At 33.5% G+C, this 17,145-nt stretch overlaps 1 protein-coding gene across 6 annotated transcripts in view; it reads right to left on the reverse strand.

The window, feature by feature from the left end:
• The window catches only part of CSMD3 (CUB and Sushi multiple domains 3), a 1,247,213-nt gene that overhangs the window by 295,386 nt on the left and 934,682 nt on the right, over positions 1–17,145 (reverse strand). The gene's annotated exons all lie outside the window — the stretch shown is intronic.

Consider the following 17,145-nt stretch of genomic DNA (forward strand, 5'->3'; position numbering starts at 1 on the left):
TGCATTTGCCTTTGGGTCTGGTCAACTTAAAGAAAGAGAGGTGGGGAACACCTATTGTTACTTTTCCTCTTAATTAATAAACAAATTAAGAATAAGATTTTAAAACACAATAGATAATGATGGGGTTTAATGAAAGACCAAAACCTTTTTTTTTTTCCTCTTGGAATTGCTTGAGTTCTAAAACAATTAGTTAAATGTACACAGGAACAATTGTTCGGTGTGAATGGTGTTGTCTTATTTTCTTTCTTTATCCAAAGTTTGATCTCCATACTGGTTACACTCTGTGTTTGTGGGCTGACAAAATTATAATAATTTTAACATCAATCATTCTTGTTTTCTGTATTAAATAGAAACTATAGCCACTGAAGAAAATAATCACTTAGGGAACCATATTATATCTCCTTGGGAATCAGCAGTGAAGTAATCTCATACAATTAGGATAATTAAAATAGCAATTATAGAATGCTAGAACTTAATATATTATCACATATGTAAAAATAGATTGGTAATTTTTATTCAATATTTATTTTTCACTTTGCTGGAACCTACAATTCTCAAAATTTATAATTCTTATGTGCATTTTCTTTTTGTTATGTAAATTTTAAGTAGAAGTTTAATCCCTTCTTTTTATTCTCTTTTATTCTGGAATAGCATGTAAGATGTTTCTATAGAATGAAGACTCTTTTGCAAATAAGTGCTTTAATTTAGCAACTATTTTAAGCATATTAAATAAATATACATCAGAAAATACTACACTTACCATATAAGTATTAACATGAGTGATTTCTATTTAAGTTCTTAATTTCTTTAGTCTGAATTGCTTCAAATTTAATTGATGAAATGAACATCTGTAGTTGTTCCATTAGGTTTAAGTCTGATTTTTCCTGACACAAATGTAAACACAAATTCCAACAAAGATGAAGGGTTTTAACAACTTTGATGCCTCACCTGTGATGATATCATGAAAGGAACATTCTGGAAATGCATATAATAGGTCATTTACATATGATAAAAAATCTAAAAATAACTGGGATTTATTTACCTTACAAAACTTTATTAAACTGACAACAAAAGATAACTGCCCTTCCTTGTTTCTCTCCCCTCAAAAGGATCGGCCATTTATATTTTGGTTATTCTAGAACTGGAATTATCCAGTAGCTACTATGTATTGTATTTCTTATACTAGCTATTTCATAGAAATGATAATAGCCACAGGGAAAAAGTATGTGTGAATAGTTAACATTGTTAATTTGTAATAATTTTGGACACTTACTGTCTTTCAAAGATTGTATTACGAACTGTACCTCATTTGACTGAGAAAAAGTCTGGGTACTACTATTTTCCATATTTTCCCAATGAGAATATTAAGACTTAAAAGGAATAAGAAACTTGCCCAGTATCACACAGTTATCTAGGGTAGTTTAAGTGGTAATGCAGACATGAGAATGTATCCAAGGGACATTTCTTAAATAAAAATGATAGAGTTTTTGAAATTAAAAAAAAAATGTTCAAAGCGTGGACAGGGTAAAACTCAAATGATACCATTATTTAAAATAAAATTTCTAAAATACATTATTAAAGTTTAAATACCATTTTAAAAATAGGAAGAGCAACTATCTACCGATCATTCTGGTGGATTAGTCCAAAAGCCTATACATTTACAACATTTGACTTTAAGTAATTAATTTTTACTAAAAACAATTGCACAGCTATCAACATTACAGTCTTATTCATAGGATTCCATTGGTATGTATTGTGTAAAACTAAATAAAGTCTGTGTATCTAAGAAAGAGATACAGTCAAACATGAATGATAATTGATTTAGAATAGATTCCAACAAAATAATGATAATGATGATTGCTGCCTCTGTTGAGAGCATATGTTGTCCAAAGCATTTGGCTAAAGATTAAGTTTATATGCTTAAACCAGAACATAAAATTCTTATGAAGTATTATTATCATCTCTACTTTTAAATGGGTAAAATGAGCCTCCGTGATGTTAAGTGCTTGCTGGAAGCACAGTGAGGATTTGAACTCAAGAAACAGCAGGGTTTCCACGACTGTAGGGTATTGTCTCGGTACAAACTTATGCCATTACCAGATAAAACAACAAAGTCATGTCATACTAATGACATTTTACGTTGTTGATTGATGAAAGAATTAGATCTAGTTTTAGATGGAAAGGCAGAAATACTGAGCAGTTTATAATTCTTCATTACTACACAACAAAATTACTTGCTGCTAATATCTCACCATAAAGGGAAGCAAAAGAGACAGACCCTAGGTTCTTTTCATAGGTATTGTTAAGAACAATGTAAATAAATTTAGCCATATATATCCTAAATTCAGCCACATATGTGCCAGATGGTATTCTTTAATTATAAAACTAAGGACGTTCCACTCTAATTGTTTTTTCATTCTCTTCTTTTTATTTTTTAACTTTTTTAAACATTTATTTATTATTGAGAGACAGAGAGACACTGAGCATGAGCAGGGAAGGGACAGAGAGGGGGAGACACAGAATCTGAAGCAGACTCCAGGATCTGAGCTGTCAGCACAAAGCCTGATGCAGGGCTCAAACTCATGAACCATGAGATCATGACCTGAGCCGAAGTCAGACACTCAACTGGCTGAACCACCCAGGCGCCCCTTTTCATTCTCTTCTTCCCATCCTTTTTTTTTTTGTCTGATTTCTCCCCTTATAGTTCACTGAGAGAGTAGAAGCAATAAGATAGGCATGACTTCATTTTACCAGCACCAAATCTATCGGCCCAGTGGTGTCATATCCATATCCCCTGCTTCCTCTCCGGTTGCAATGGAGGTGTTTTTATTCTATATGAGGTCAACCCCCGTTCTTGTGCTGCTGGTATTAAGCCCTTTTTATTTCTCAAGGACTCTGTTCCTAAATATTTCTTATCCCTTCTGAATTACCAGTCCCTCCTTCCTCCGTGGTAAATTCCCAATAGCATACAGACATAACTTATATACTCCATCTTAAATAAACCAGCAAAACTCTTATTACATCTCCATCCTCTTTCAATTATTTTTCCCATTTCTCTCTTTTAATAGGAAACTTATTAAGCATCTATCCTGAGGGAGTTATCTGTATAGCTATTTCCAGTTTCATCATCAGCCTTGCATCTGATATCCTTACTAAACTGCTCTTGTTAAATCTAGCTGCCGGATCTAGCGGTAACTTCTGTACCTTCTTTTTTCAGAGACTTCTCAGCAAAATGTGCCACAGTACATCGTTCCTTCCTTCTACAAGCACTTGTTTCCTTGGCCTCCCAGTCATCAGACTCTACTAGTTTTCTTTTGGGCTTAGTTGCTTTCCTTTTTGGTATCTTCTGCTGTCTCTATTTTTTTTTTTTTTTAACCTGATGACTGAGGGCTAGAATACTTCAGGGATTAGTATTTAATGTTTTGTTTCTTTCTTTGTACAGTTTCTTCTAGGATAACTTCATCTGACCCCATCATTTCAAAAACTCTTTTTAGCTTAATGCCTCTCAAATTTATACATTCAGCATTGATGTCTCTCCTGAGCTTGAGATCAGGCAATTCAACTGCCTATTTAACTCCTTTAGTTAGATATCTAACAGGCCCTTCAATTTTCCACTTCTAAAAGATTCATGAAATTGTAAAATATTTTAATTATCAGATTTTTGGAAAGAAAAATGTAAAAACCTTAAAATTTCACCTGCATATATAATTTTCCTATGCTATTAATGTCAATAAAACACATGACACTTCCATTTTGAAAGTAAAAATTTCTCATTGCAAAATTCTAATTTATTATGGCATGCAGATAAAAATACTTTGGTATAAATAAATTCTCCATAAAAGGTAAAAAATCACTGACATAAGAAATAAATTGAATGTCAGCAAAAATATAAAGTCTTATAATTTTTACTCTATTTTTTATGTCAGTGGTTTTGCCTTATATGGAGAATTTTATACCACTAGGTAGTACAGCCCATGACTGAGTTCTCAGCATTGCTACAACTCATCGGTGCTATAAATACACTTCTGACTTCTCATTTTATATTTGTTTTAAAATAATTGAGAGTGCAATTTAATTGGAAATATGCACCTCACCTGATACATATTTTACAATCCTAACTAGTGCATGTATAGATTTCAAGCATGACATGGATAGCAGCTTGAACTATTCAGAGGCAACGTCTGAATTATTAGGTTAGTGACCTTGGGCAAATTAATGTTCTGATTTTCTTATTCCATTGTTTTCTATAATAGGGAATAAATTCACTAAAATCACTCATAAGTCCCAGTGTATCCTTTCTATTCAGAAAGTTGACTCTTTGATGTAAACTTGTTTATCTCAAGCCCTTTCAAAAAAGAAAAACCTAGGATTTCATACAGTTGAATAATACATAGTTATCAGAAGTAAGAGAACCTTAGAGTCTAGTCTCTACTACGTTAAGAAAGGACATTGGTCATATTTGCACTTGTTCCCTGAATTTTAGCTGCCTCATCTGTAAAACTGGCATAGTAATATTTTACCTGCCCGCTTTAGTATCAGAAAAATCTTAACATTCTTTTCTAACAATTATATAATCCTATGAAAATATCAATTCTGAATCACTAAAGACCAGTGGTTTTGTATGTTTTTGTAACATCAGGAGACTTCAGCAAGGTCACAGTCCAAATTTCATTTAAGTTTAAGCCCTAAGTCCCTCTCTTCCAGTTTTATTGCCTTATTCTTTAGTATGGACTGAGAAATGGCCCTATATTCTCCATTTCACTATCTGTAAGGAATTCAAGTTGGGTAATGGGAATATTTAACCTGGAAGGAAATCCCATCCAGTGTCAAATCAATCAGAAAATATTTGAAATGCAGTTGGTAACCTAGAGGTGGATTTCACCCTGGAGTATTTTGCCCTTGATTGAGCTCTTGCTTAGTACAAGATCCATCAATTTTATAAAGAATGTTCAACATCATTATTAGGCTTACACTTTGCCAGCTCCTCAGTAATGTGGCTATCTTTAGAATTTCATTATGTTTCTAAGGATACACCTAATGATATGGCAAGTTAGGTTAAAGTAGATGGCAGCATGACAGAAACATTCCCATCAACTCAGGAAGGAGTTGAAACTGCTAATGCGTCAGATGCAAAAGGAATCTCAAAGCCCGTGTTGTAGTACACTTCCAAGAACATAGACATTTATGTTTATTTTTTAATTTTTTGTTAACGATTAGTTATTTTTGAGAGAGAGAGAGAATGTGGCACCTGTGCGCATACCGGGGAGGGGCGGAGAGAGAGGGAGTCAGAGGATCTGAAGCCAGCTCTGAACAAAGAGAGCCCGTGTGGGGTTCGAACTCAAGAACTGTGAGATCATGACCTGAGCTGGCACTTAACCGACTGAGCCACCCAGGCACCTCTAGAAATTTATCTTTTAAAAAGACATATTTATTCGATTATTTCACCAGATAATTGTTATGCAACCACAACGAGCCAGGTATTATGCTTCATATTGGAGATAGATTTTAATGAGACGACACCTCCCTACCTTCACTGATGCTTATGCTCCAGTACACAGACAAAAGTGGGAATAAAATTGCCGATGCAATTTTTGTGAAATCAAAGGCATGTTAGGTTGAGGACCCAATGTTACCTACAGAGGAAACTGATTTTATATCTAAAAATTATATAAGTTTATGTAAAAGTCTAATTTGCAGTTGAACACTAATATTAAGGGATCACTAGAATTAATAAACAAAAAAGGGAAAAATCACATAAAAATGATTTTACATTATTTTTAACTGCCAGTGCACATTCAGTTTTACATTATTAAAGAGACTTCCTATTCAATCAGATTCATTTAACATTTGCTAAGTACTTAATACCAGGTGCAGTGCCAATTTCTAGGGATACAAATATTAATACAATAATATCCTCGTTCTTCAAAGGAAAATAATCTAAGAGGGACCGCAGATGTGTACATAGCTTTACTATACTAAAATGATGTTTTACCATTCAAACTGCAAAATTCTGGGAATGAAAGAAGAAGTTAAAAATAACTTGTATATTTAAAAATATGTTCTAACAAAATTGGAATTACACTGATGAACATTTCAAAATAGTTATCTATACAAAAACAGTTTTTAAAATGAAATGATTTCTTAAAAATGCCAAATATCTGTGCACAAAAATACATTCTTTATATGAATTACCTAAACATTAAAAATAATGGTAGCAAAATACTAACTTACAATGCACATGTACCTTTTTAATTGGTTTCTTAGCTATTATTTAGTGCCTTTTACTATTTTTCTAAAGAATTAATATATTATTATTAACATTGTTAAAGATATTTTTAATACATTTAAAATATTGGCATGTTAAACTGATATCTCCATAGGCCATACTATTTTTAATCAAGAAAGTTTCCTCTTTATATGGGCTGAGATATCTGGTAAACTTAGAGCTAATTTTTAAAATGGAAGAAAGTCTCAATTTTATTTTTGTCATTCAGTGATGTGTATATATTTCAGCTCAAATATTTTCAAAGACACTGAATGCTTATTTCTTTTCAGATACCTTTCTTTGACAAAGATTATTATAACATAAAACTTGTCAAACAAGTTTTCTTAAATTATGATTTTTAAAAATATTCACTTACAAGCTATATAATTGTGTATTTTCTCAACTTTATTCCATTCTAGTATAAAATATAAATTTAATACAATTAAATTTTTTTTAACGTTTTTATTTATTTTTGAGACAGAGAGAGACAGAGCATGAACAGGGGAGGGGCAGAGAGAGAGGGAGACACAGAATCGTAAGCAGGCTCCAGGCTCTGAGCCATCAGCCCAGAGCCCGACGTGGGGCTCGAACTCACGGACTGTGAGATCGTGACCTGAGCTGAAGTCGGACGCTTAACCGACTGAGCCACCCAGGCACCCCTAAATTTAATACAATTAAAAATAAGATCATTTCCAATTTTAATTTTGTACAGTGTTTGAGCATTCACACTTTCATAGAAATAACATTTAAATGTCTTCTTGATGCTAAACTTTGTTTTTGATAATTGCAACTCACCAAAAACTTCAAAGTTGATGATCTTTAGCACTCCAATAACTGAATATTTTGATTAAAGATTTACAACCGATTTAATGAAAAACAACCACATTTAAAAGTTTTATTTGCAGAAAATTTCAACACCTTAGTAGGGTTTTTGGTTGATTTTACAAGAGTACTTCAGAGATGCAAATCTTTCTAAGTCTGAATGACAATAAACATAAAAAAAGAGAAAAGAGTACTGACACACTCATTTACTTATTTTTTGAATCAGCATTACTCTGTCATACACACACACATACACACACACACACACAAATATAATTCTGTTATTTCACTGTATATAAAAGTATTTGTAAATTTTAACAACAATTTTATTGTGATGAGTAGCATTTGCTTGGTCAGAGTTACGAATTATATGTACACTGCAAGCAATTCTAAGTATATTTCTATTTCTTAAAATTTTTTAAGTTTATTTATTTTGAGATAGAGACAGAGAGAGCATGAGCAGGGGAGGGTCAGAGAGAGAGGGAGAGAGAGAATCCCAAGCAGGCTTTGCACTGTCAGCAGAGTCCTACATAGGGGTTGAAATCACAAAGTGTGAGATCATGAACTGAGCCAAAATCAAGAGTCAGATGCTTAACCAGCTGAGCCATCCAGGCGGCCCTTTCTGTTTCTTAATTTTATGAGAGCTTCGTTTTTATCACGAGGCTATGTATCATCAAAACTTATATTTGTATTATTATCACAAAACAAACAACTATATTTAATATTAAAATTTTTAAATGTGAACTTTGTCTTACTTAAAAAATAGTTAAAGATAATTCTCTGCTTGGGGCGCCTGGGTGGCTCTACAGTTGGGCGTCGGACTTCGCCTTAGGTCGTGATCTCACAGCTCCTGAGTTCGAGCCCTGCGTCGGGCTCTGTGCTGACAGCTCAGAGCCTGGAATCTGCTTCTCATTCTGTGTCTCCCTCTCTCTCTGCCCCTCCCCCACTTGTGTTCTGTCTCTCAAAAATGAATAAATGTAAAAAATAATTTTTTAATAAAAAAAGATAATTCTCTGCTTAAAGCTTAAAAAATGTATTGTGGCGTTAACATACATAGAAATGAGATAAATGAAAACAATAGTCCAAAGGACTGTGGGGGATATGGGAATACACTATTGTGGGGTTCTTCTATGAGAAGTGGAATAATAGAATTTGATGCTGGGTTTTACTAAGTTAAAAATGCATGCTATAAATATTAGAGCAGGTACCAAAAAAATACATAGCTAATACATTTAGAAAGTGAAATTAAGAAAAAAAATCCCACTTACAAATGCATCACAAAGAGTAAAATAGGAATAAATTTAACAAACGAGGTGAAAGACCTATATGCAATTTGAAAACTACAAGACTTTAGGGAAAGAGATTGAAAAAGACACAAATAAATGAAGAGATATTATGTGTCCATGGACTTGAATTAATTGTTGTAATGTCCATACGACCCAAAGTAATCTATAGATTCAGTTCAACCTCTCTCGAAATTCAAATTGCATTTTTCACAGAAATAGAACAGATAATCCTAAAATTTGTATGGTACCACAAAAGGCCCTGCATAAACATAGTGACATTTTTAAAAATCTGACACGAAAAGTAAAAGCAACAAAAGGAAAAATAAACAAGTGGGACTATATCAAACTAAAGAGCCTTTGCAGAGCAAGGAAACCATCAAAAAAATGAAAAGGCAACATACTAAATAGGAGAAAATATTTGCAAATCATGTATCTGATAAAGTGCTAATATCCAAAATATATAAGAAACTCGTAAAACTCAGTAGCAGAAAACAACTCAGAAACAAAAACAAACAGAAAACAATCCAATTAAAAAATGGGCAGAAGATCTGACCAGACATTTTTCCAAAGAAGACATACAGATGGCTAAGGTACAGAAAAGATGCTCAACATCATTAATCATTGGGGAAATGCAAATTGTAATCACAATGAGCTATCACTTCACATTTGTTAGAATGGTTATTATCAAAAAGATTAGAAATTGAAGTGTACACAATGATGTAGAAAAAAAGGTAATCCTTTGTGCAGTGCACTGTTGGTGGGAACATAAATTGGTGTAGCCACTATGAAAACCAGTATGGAGATTCCTCAAAAAATTAAAAACAGAATTATTATATGTTCCAGCATTTCCACTTCTGAGTATTTACCTGAAGAAAATGAAAACTCTAACTCAAAAATATATATGTACCCCATGTTCACTGCAGCACTATTTACCATAGCCAAGATATAGAAACAACCTAAGCTTCTATTATTAAATAAATAGATGAAGAAACTGTGTGTGTGTGTATGTGTGTGTGTGTGTGTATATGTGTGTGTGTGTGTATGTGTGTGTGTGTGTGTGTGTGTGTGTGTGTGTGTACACACACTGGAATTTTATTCAGCTATAAAAAAGAATGAAACTTTGCCATTTGGTCCAACATGGATGGACCTTTAGGGCAATATGCTAAGTGAAATAGAGAAAGACAGATAACATATGCCTTTTCTTACTTTGAAATGTAAAGAAAATTAAAACAAACAAACAAACAAAAAACTCATAGATACAGAGAGCCAATAGATGGTTGCCAGAGGCAGGGAATGAGGGAGGTGGAGAAATGGGTGAAGGGGTTCAAAAGGTTAAAAAAAAAGTTAATAGAGGAAAAAATATCATGGAAAAAGGAACAAGTAGATCCAATAAAAATAATAATAATATGGTAGACAAAGTTAACTATAGGAAAAATTTACATGAAATGTAAATGGTCTAATAATTTAAAAGACAACAATCAAAAAGTATACATCTTTAGACTGTATAAAAAACCATGACTCAATCAAATGCTATCTACTAGATACCTAACTTAATTATAAACACACTACCAAATTAAAAAGATGATAAATAGTACACCAATGCCATACTAATTGTAAGATATTTATGTGAGACAAGGTAAATTTCAAGAAATGGTAAATTACTAATGAAAAAGAAAGATAGTTCTTAGTAATGAAAACATTAAGTCATTAAGAAGACATAAAACCTACAATGTTATGCACCTAATAACAGTCTTCATACACACACACACACACACACACACACACACAAAAAAAAAAAAAAAAAAAACATGGCAAGACAGAAAGAATAAGTAGAGTCAAACTGAGCATTTCAATACTTCTCTTTCATCAGTTGATTAAAAAAATGTAGACAGAGAACCAGTAATGATATAGAATACTTCAAACACAACATTATCAACCAACTATACTTAACTGGTATTTACAAAACACTCTGCCCAATAATACCAAGTGCACATTCTTTTCAATGCATATGGTACTTTTAGAAAACCATATGGTTGATCATAAAACAAGTCTAAGAAAATTTGAAATTATTAAAATGTTAATATTTTTACTGGATTTATAATATTAGATGTTTTTTTCTTTGATTCAAGGAACTTTTTAAAGACCATGCTTTGATTTCATGAAGTGGATATAAATAAAACTTTTATTGGAATTAAAATACTTGAGGCAATTGATGTTACTGATTCTCTATTTAAAGCAATGATGTGACTAATATAAAATTGAACTTACTGAACTATTTGTGAAGTTCTTCTATGGGAACTGGCATATTAACAATTTTAATATGCATGAGGAAGAAAATTTAGAATACAAAATGATAAAATTAGTTTAATAGTTTTCATTTGCTCTAAATGAAACTTCATGCTTTTTAAGCACATTAATGTCACTGGTTTTTACATGGTCATTGACACCACTGTGGTCCCCATGTATGTTAATATACACTTTGTGCCAGCTGCACTTTCATAATCTTTTTTCTTTTTTCCTCTTTTCTTTTCTTTTTAAATGTCTATTTATTTATTTTGAGAGAGAGAGAGAGCAGGAGCAGGGGAGGAGCAGAGAGAGAGAGGGAGAGAGAGAAACCCAAGCAGGCTCTGTGCTGACAGCACAGACATGGGGCTCAGTCTCATGAACCATGAGATCACAACCTGAGCTGAAATCCGGAGTTAGATGCTTAGCTGACTGAACCACCCAGGTGACCCACATAATCAATTCTATTTTTAATTGAGATATTATTGGGCTTTTTGATTATTAACATACAGATATTATGAGCAATTTGTACATAATCCTTAACATAGAAGCACTAAAAATCTTCAAACTATATAGTTAATCTAAATACCTATTCTGATGATTTATTGTTTGAAAATGTGTGGGGGATTTGTTCATAAAACAATACTCCATATCAATATCTTAAAATAGTACACTCTTAGGTCTAAAATTTCCAATATCTCACCTTTATTATCATACACACTACATTCTTAGCCAAAATATCCCATCTTTCATATAAGGTCAATAAATTAGTGGAAAAAAACTGGCCCATTACTACCAACGATATCATGGTGCCAGAGAGCACTTTCATTTAGAAAATAATTGCACTAAAAAGATATGGCTATAGAAGATAGGTATTTTAAAATAACCAAGACTTATTTAATACATTAGCTATTTTAAAATGATGAAGCTGGCTGGAGCTAATACATCATCATGGCTTCAAATCAGCATTTAATTTTATATTTTAGAATATAATATTGCCCTGTATACTGTTAACATGAAACACAAGGCAATAAATTCGCATGTAATTCAGTATTAAACTTTTTTTTTTGGCTGTATAGGAAAATAATCAGCATACGATTTCCCCTGTAAAACATTTTTACCTAAATATGTTTTATTGAAATTAGATTATGTGGGACTCTGCTTCTTTTAAAAGTGTGTTTCTGGATGTACTAAAATACTTTGATTTATAAATACTAATAAAAATAGTCTAAATTCTTTCCTGCTATATTTTTGGGCTCAGTTTCAACTTTTTAAAAGATAAGTTTGTGTTACATCTTTATGGCTTTGTGCTTAGTCCCTTCTTGACAGCATCCTTTGGCTGAACTGACTTGCTTTTTGGATGGTGAAATCAGCTTTCTTAAAAAGTAAATATTCAATACACACATTTTCACTAAACATGTTTAAAATTTTTAATGTTTTTATTATTTATTTTTGAGAGAAAGAGAGAGAGAGAGAGAGAGAAAGAGAGAGACAGCACAAGCAGGTGGAGCAGGAGAGAGAGGAAGACATAGAATCCAAAAGGGCTCCAGGCTCTGAGCTGTTGGCACAGAGCCCAATGCAGGGCTTGAACCTATGAACTGCAAGATCATGACCTGAGCCAAAGTCAGATGCGTAACTGACTGAGACAGCCAGGCACCCTTATATATGTACTTTTTAAAATCCCACTGCTGCCACAAATGTCTACTGCCATATAATTTTAAAAATTATTTCTATGATAAAATAAATAACAAAAATATTCATGGCAAGAACATGCAGACTATATACTATAGCTTTCCAGCATATCTCCCGAACATCTATTTCTGTGCATATTTCAAGAACACATTTTTCCTGTTAATCCTGCCAATTCATGTCCTGACAGCTTTATGTATCTTTCAAACCACAGCAAGACTATGACATAACTTGCTGTTATACAAAATAGCTTGCAGGGCAATAGCATTAAATGCTTCTCCTACTACCTTCCAAGATCAGAATGAGTTAGGTGTTCATATCCGAGAATAATTTATTTATCTACAAGTGCCCTATACATTCTCCTTGAAAGGGAAGTGTGAATTACCTGGCACATGGAAAAGATTGAAAAATGTAGATTGCTTATCAATATTTGTTTTTCAAATTTAATCATGTATTATAATTACTCTGAGCACTGTAAACATATCTCACACATTACTAGATGACATCAAATACAAAACATAGGTCTAAGAAATACACCTTGGGTATTTTAACAGAATACTGGCTTAATATTGGCCAAAATAATGATACTCTATTAAAAAAATACAGATCCAAATTTGAAACCAGTCAGGATGCTAGGACGACATGCGTAAACCAGGACTGTCCTGGACACGTGGGCCATTTGGTGAATCTAATAGAAATTGCACATAATGCCAGAGCAGTACAAATGTGGAAGTGACTACTTCTGCCTGGAAGTTCATCAGTGTCAGAAGTATCATTTGTCCTGGATCTTGGAAAATACCTAAGAATTTATAGATTTTGTATGGGGACCAAAGTGTTTTAAGAATATGGAAGAGAAGCAGAAATGTGAAAGGACGTTGTCCTCTCAGGACAGTGTAGTTATTAGACGAGTGGATGTGTATAAATGAGTAGTGAATGATTATGCTCGCAGGTAGTTTGGGGGCAAATTGTGGAGGCTTTAAAAGTAACTCCAAAGTTTTGAACTAATGGCTGAGTGACCAGTAGACAAAAAATAATGAAACAGAGGGGTGATGTCTGATTTGTATTTTAAAAACATCAGTCAGGTAGAAATGTGTAGAAAAGTCTGGCTGGAGGGACAATGAAGTGAGTGGCTAGTTGACTGTCACAGCAATGCAGGCAGTGATAATGAAGATGGGGAAAAAGGCAGGGACACCATGCAGTCTTTTGAGGCTGGGCGACCTCAACTTCCTCTGGCTAAGGGATCCATTTCCTTGAGAGTCAACAGTATAAGCATGGGCCTTCGTATTTTGTATTACCCAGCAGGGGTAGATTCTTAACAGACAGGTCAAAGAATGAAGAACACAGAAAATGCTCTGTCAAAATTAACTATTCCGTGGGCAAATGACAGCATGATACCCCAAAGATGCCTTCCCCATGGAACTAAAGTAGGACAGGAGAGGCAGATTATACATTTAAGCAGGAGATATAGAGGCTGACTGCTGAGACCCAAGGACAGCACATAGGACAGCAGGAGCGGTGTCAGACTTAAGTAGCTCTGATTAAGCAAAAGTGCCTCGTAGACTATAACACCAAGAGGCAACATGACAGTCTCTGCAAAGAATGAAGAGATCATGAAATGGAAGTCTTGGGGCTGCTGAGAGTGGCTTGATGATGATTACAAAGTTGGTGTGTGACCTACATTTCAGTTAAATTCACTTCGCACAAAGTTCAGTGAAATACATTTCATTGGTTGCATTTTGTCGCTGAAGACTCTTCTCCTATTGCCTGAATTGTTTCTTGTTTAAAAATTTATTATTTGACACTCACTCAACAACAGCTATTTGCTCAAAAGGGGCCTGGGTATTGTGGAGGTGGGGGAGAAGGGACAGAATACAAGTCTGAGGTAATCAAAATGATACAGCTTGATTTGGCTATGACTGTCCTGGTTTAAGCTTGTTACCCAGCTTAATTTTAAATAGTGTCTTCCTTCACTTTCAACAATCGTCCTAGATTTGGATAATAAGTTATATGCTTGTCCTAAATAGAATCTTTGTCTTTATAGATATTTAGGGAGGCAAAGGTACTCACGAGGTATTTGGGAAGCAAAGATCACATAATGAAAACATCTTTAGAACAATGAATTGATAAACTATTCTCATCTTTGGGAAAAAAATTACAGCTAGTTCTTGGGGCATGGGCTGGACTATGTTTTAGAAATGGAGGTCAGGAAATGTCTTATAAAGAGAAGGCTTGGTGCTGAGTCTGGACAACGGAGCAAGACTTAAGGAAAATGAGTAGAGGGGCGTCTGGGTGGTTCAGTCAGTTAAGCATCTGACATTGGCTCAGGTCATGATCCCATGGTTTGTGGGTTGGAGTGTCACACGGGGCTCTCTGCTGACAGCTCAGAGCCTGGAGCCTGCCTGGGATTCAGGTCTCCCTCTCTCTCTCTGTCCCTCCTCCATTCTCACTCTATCTTGCAAAAAATAAATAAACATTAAAAAAAAAGGAAAAGGAGCAGAAAAAACGCTTAGGGTGAAAGAAGGTTTAGACAGAAAGCACAGTGTGTGTGTGTGTGTGTGTATGTGTGTGTGTGTGTGTGTGTGTGTAGGAGTAGGAGTACATGTGTGTATTTATGAGACTAAGAAGATTTGCCTGGGTGAAAAAGAAAATGCAATTGTGGAATAATTGGAGATAGCTATGTTTAATAACTGGTCCTTAAGAGATTTCCCTATAGTAAATGAACAAATGAATGAATGGGTAACATGATTCAAATTTACGTAGGGAAGAAGACTTGGAGTGAGCCACTGAACTGGAAAACTCTACAGTGCAGGCCAAATTTCACCTACAGTAGTGGTTTATTGGCCTATAGTCTGTTAACATTTTCTTTAAGATTAATGGTTTACTTTGAAACTGTGCTGACTTTACATAAAACTCCTTATTTCAACTTCCACTTAAAAGTAGCTTTTCTATAGAATAGGGCAAAATGACTATCGCCAGAGGGGGCAATGGTCCCTTGTAAATGGGCATGCATGCACTCTGGCTTTCCTTCATTTCTCCTCACTGCTTTACTGGTGTAAGATGTGGAAATTGGGAGCATAATCAGAAACATGAGCTGATTAAATTGTAGAACTTCATTGTAACTAGTAATTTATAACTAAAAGCTCTCTATTTCCTCTGGCATAGGATCTACATAATAATGACAGCACAATAATGCCAATAGCTGCTATTAATTTACCAGGCACCTGGCACAGCAAAAAGCTCCCATGTGGATTTGAGCCACAGTCTCAGGTATCTTTTAGCACTATGACCTCGAACAAATTAGCTCACGTTCTAAACCTCACTGTATTTATGTGGGGAATGGGGGTGACCAAACATAAATCATGTGGATTTTATGAGAATTAAACGAGATTATGTATATAAAGCTCTTAACATGTTTTCTGGCACACCAAGAAAGGTCTCATTCATGAAAAGAATATTTTTGAATTTTAAATCCGGACACTTGGAAAGCCATATAAAAATGAGTGAAAGAAGATATCCAAAAAGGGGATTAATTTTCATTGATTGATGCTTTTCATAATATAATATATTCACCCTCCAAGTAATTTTATTTCAATGGGTAGGTTTTTAGTCTCAGATCACTAGTATAAATTTCTATGCATCTTAAAAGACTATTATGAAGACAGATTTATTAAAGTTCTAGTACAATACATATTGTTTCCTTAAATGCCTTATAAATACAATAAATCTAAAAATGCATTACTAATTTAACTGAAAAATCTGCAGTAAAAATTCCTGGAAATAAATATATATATATATATAAATATATGTATACATATATATAAAACAGCCTGTATCTATTGAGCAGATGAACTTGGCATTCATGAACGCTAGCCTTAAACAATTTTTCACATGAGTATAGTCAAATTATGAATCACAATAACCACTTAAGTATAAAATATTATATGGTACTAATTTAAGGTAAAGAAAAGGAGAGCTATAAGTTACCAAACTAGAAAGAACTTAAATTGAACATCTATCTCTGACAAATTGCCATATCTTCATAAAAAAAGAGAAATAAACAGTAAAAATAGAAGATATAAATATGAAGAATATTCAACTGGTAGGTTTTTTTAGAATTAGAAGCCATTTGTGTTCACTGATTATATGATCATTTCATTTTTCATTCTTTTTCTCAAAAGATAAAGCATGAATTTACAGGTACTGCCTTTTCCATAATGATCCACACTTTCACAACAGCTTGGTTTACACAATACAAAATAATTCACTTGTTAGTTGATTAGGTCAAACAACTCTGTTCCATGAACCAAAAGTCTGCCAAGTTGTTTAACTGTATTAACCAGTTATTTACCTAAGAGTGATATATTTTGTGGACAGTAATTTCAAAAGTTATTTATGCTTATTTTACTTTTTAAAAAAGATTTCAATATTACATTTACTCATATAGTAAAAATAGTTCTCTGAGCACCAACTATATACTTTATACCAAATACAGTGTATACGAGATCATGTTACATCCTAATAATGTATTTATGTGATAAGCATTATTATACCTATGTGAATTAGAAAACTCAGCCTAAGATGATGAGGTCAGGGACACAAAGTCAGCAGTTAGTAAAGAGTCAGGACTTGGATTCAGGCACATTTCAGGAATACTGGTTTGTATGCTTTCCATCATTTCCATAGATGATCTTAGAAATTTGCATATGTTTCTGTTAATAGGATTTTTAAAGACTATAAAGTTAGAAAATCCATTTGATAATTTTCCCAAAGAGGTGATGTATGTTGGCAATAAAAGTAAAA

This window comes from Panthera pardus, unplaced genomic scaffold, assembly GCF_024362965.1.
Source record: "Panthera pardus isolate Hobbes unplaced genomic scaffold, ASM2436296v1 HiC_scaffold_7, whole genome shotgun sequence".
Lineage (NCBI taxonomy): Eukaryota > Metazoa > Chordata > Mammalia > Carnivora > Felidae > Panthera > Panthera pardus.